Below are 3,582 nucleotides of genomic sequence, written 5' to 3'. Positions count from 1 at the left end.
CCCTCTCTCCCAGTTCAGCTCTGATTCTCTCTCCCAGTCATATTTCCCTGAGCTGCAAGGACTCATCTTTAAACACTTCTCTCCATCCCCCTCTCTCCCAGTTCAGGACTCATCTTTAAACACTTCTCTCCATCCAAACCTCCCCATTATTCCATCCAACTCTCTCTGTTCTGTGCTGACCGTCAACCAGTTCCCAATTTCCCCCATTTCCCTCCAAGACAATCTTTCTTTGCCAATCTCTCTCCGTCCCTCTCTACCTCCTCCCAGTACGATGAGTGTCCTGACCTGCGCCCATTTACTAAAAACCAGTTCCTCCTCTCCTTCCTCCGTCCTTCCCTCTACTCCTCCCTCCCTCTGTCCTCCCATTCTCTTTCCCTCCTATCCTCCTTCAAGTTCTCGTTCTCTCCCTCCCTCGATCCATCCACACCTCCACTTCTCCTCCCTAACCCTCTGTCACACCATGACCTTAGTATTCTTTGTTTTCTTTGTTATTTTGGTTAGGTCAGGGTGTGACGTGTGATTTATGTGTTTTTGACTTGTCTAGGGGTTTTGTATGTTTATGGGGCTGTTTCCTATCTAGGTGTTTTTGTACGTCTATGGTTGCCTAGATTGGTTCTCAATTAGAGGCAGCTGTCTATCGTTGTCTCTGATTGGGAACCATATTTAGGCAGCAATATTCTGTTTCCAGTGTTCCGGTGTTAGTGTTCACGTTAAGGGACTGTTTCGTCTTCGTTCATTTTTGTCGGTTTGTTGTTTTTGTTCATAGTTTAAGTTTCCTATTAAATATGGATAATCATCACGCTGCATCTTGGTCCTCCTCTCTTTCACCCGAAGACAACCGTTACACCTCCCTCCCTCCCTCACTCACTCACTCACTCACTCACTCACTCACTCACTCACTCACTCACTCACTCACTCACTCACTCACTCACTCCCTCACTCCCTCACTCCCTCCCTCCCTCCCTCCTTTCCTGACAGCTGCTTATAACTGTGATGGCATCATCACCGCACACCGCTACCTCCCACCACTCACAGCAAGCTATTCATCAATAATTTCTGTGTGAACTAACACTGACTCATTCATCAGCCCAGTGTCACTTCTTAACAGCACTTGTTTCCTGTTAGGTTTGTTAGATAGGTTTTGTTCCTGGTTGTTCTAGCTAGATGCTGTTGTTTTTTAAAATCTGGATGGAGATGTTTGTTCTAGGTGGTGAATATGAGGTGCAGTCTGTATGTTTGTGAAAGGGAGATGCAGAGACAGAAAGAGGGAGGGATGGAATGAGAGGGAGAATAATTAGCTCTAGTAAACCGAGGCACAGAACTCCTTCCCATTCCAAGAGCCGATCGACAGGGTGAAGAGTTACATCCCCCAGCTCTTCAACTACCCCCCATCTCTTCAACTACCCCCCATCTCTTCAACTACCCCCCACCTCTTCAACTACCCCCCATCTCTTCAACTACCCCCCATCTCTTCAACTACCCCCATCTCTTCAACTACCCCCCAGCTCTTCAACTACCCCCATCTCTTCAACTACCCCCAGCTCTTCAACTACCCCCCACCTCTTCAACTACCCCCCACCTCTTCAACTACCCCCACCTCTTCAACTACCCCCACCTCTTCAACTACCCCCCACCTCTTCACCCCCCCACCTCTTCAACTATCCCCCACCTCTTCAACTATCCCCCACCTCTTCAACTACCCCCACCTCTTCAACTACCCCCATCTTCAACTACCCCCATCTCTTCAACTACCCCCCATCTCTTCAACTACCCCCATCTCTTCAACTACCCCCATCTCTTCAACTACCCCCATCTCTTCAACTACCCCCATCTCTTCAACTACCCCCATCTCTTCAACTACCCCCACCTCTTCAACTACCCCCACCTCTTCAACTACCCCCATCTCTTCAACTACCCCCATCTCTTCAACTACCCCCCACCTCTTCAACTACCCCCACCTCTTCAACTACCCCCATCTCTTCAACTACCCCCACCTCTTCAACTACCCCCCATCTCTTCACCTACCCCCATCTCTTCAACTACCCCCATCTCTTCAACTACCCCTACCTCTTCAACTACCCTCCACCTCTTCAACTACCCCCTACCTCTTCAACTACCCTCCACCTCTTCAACTACCCCCACCTCTTCAACTACCCCCCATCTCTTCACCTACCCCCATCTCTTCAACTACCCCCCATCTCTTCAACTACCCCCATCTCTTCAACTACCCCCATCTCTTCAACTACCCCCACCTCTTCAACTACCCCCATCTCTTCAACTACCCCCCACCTCTTCAACTACCCCCCATCTCTTCAACTACCCCCACCTCTTCAACTACCCCCATCTCTTCAACTACCCCCCATCTCTTCAACTACCCCCACCTCTTCCACTACCCCCACCTCTTCAACTACCCCCACCTCTTCAACTACCCCCACCTCTTCAACTACCCTCCACCTCTTCAACTACCCCCACCTCTTCAACTACCCCCATCTCTTCACCTACCCCCATCTCTTCAACTACCCCCCATCTCTTCAACTACCCCCATCTCTTCAACTACCCCCATCTCTTCAACTACCCCCACCTCTTCAACTACCCCCATCTCTTCACCTACCCCCATCTCTTCACCTACCCCCCATCTCTTCAACTACCCCCCATCTCTTCAACTACCCCCCACCTCTTCAACTACCCCCATCTCTTCAACTACCCCCCATCTCTTCAACTACCCCCCATCTCTTCAACTACCCCCCATCTCTTCAACTACCCCCACCTCTTCAACTACCCCCATCTCTTCAACTACCCCCTATATCTCTACTACCCCCATCTCTTCAACTACCCCCATTTCTTCAACTACCCACCACCTCTTCAACTACCCTCCATCTCTTCACCTACCCCCATCTCTTCAACTACCCCCCATCTCTTCAACTACCCCCCATCTCTTCAACTACCCCCATCTCTTCAACTACCCCCACCTCTTCAACTACCCCCACCTCTTCAACTACCCCCATCTCTTCAACTACCCCCTATATCTCTACTACCCCCCATCTCTTCAACTACCCCCATCTCTTCACCTACCCCCATCTCTTCAACTACCCCCATCTCTTCAACTACCCCCCACCTCTTCAACTACCCCCCATCTCTTCAACTACCCCCCATCTCTTCAACTACCCCCCATCTCTTCAACTACCCCCATCTCTTCAACTACCCCCATCTCTTCAACTACCCCCACCTCTTCAACTACCCCCCATCTCTTCAACTACCCCCTATATCTCTACTACCCCCATCTCTTCAACTACCCCCATTTCTTCAACTACCCACCACCTCTTCAACTACCCTCCATCTCTTCACCTACCCCCATCTCTTCAACTACCCCCCATCTCTTCAACTACCCCCCATCTCTTCAACTACCCCCCATCTCTTCAACTACCCCCATCTCTTCAACTACCCCCACCTCTTCAACTACCCCCACCTCTTCAACTACCCCCCATCTCTTCAACTACCCCCTATATCTCTACTAACCCCCATCTCTTCAACTACCCCCCATTTCTTCAACTACCCACCACCTCTTCAACTACCCCCCATCTC

Source organism: Oncorhynchus masou, chromosome 31 (genome assembly GCF_036934945.1).
Source record: "Oncorhynchus masou masou isolate Uvic2021 chromosome 31, UVic_Omas_1.1, whole genome shotgun sequence".
Classification (NCBI taxonomy): domain Eukaryota; kingdom Metazoa; phylum Chordata; class Actinopteri; order Salmoniformes; family Salmonidae; genus Oncorhynchus; species Oncorhynchus masou.
The sequence above is the reverse complement of the archived record's forward strand: the minus strand, read 5'-3'. Positions refer to the sequence as shown.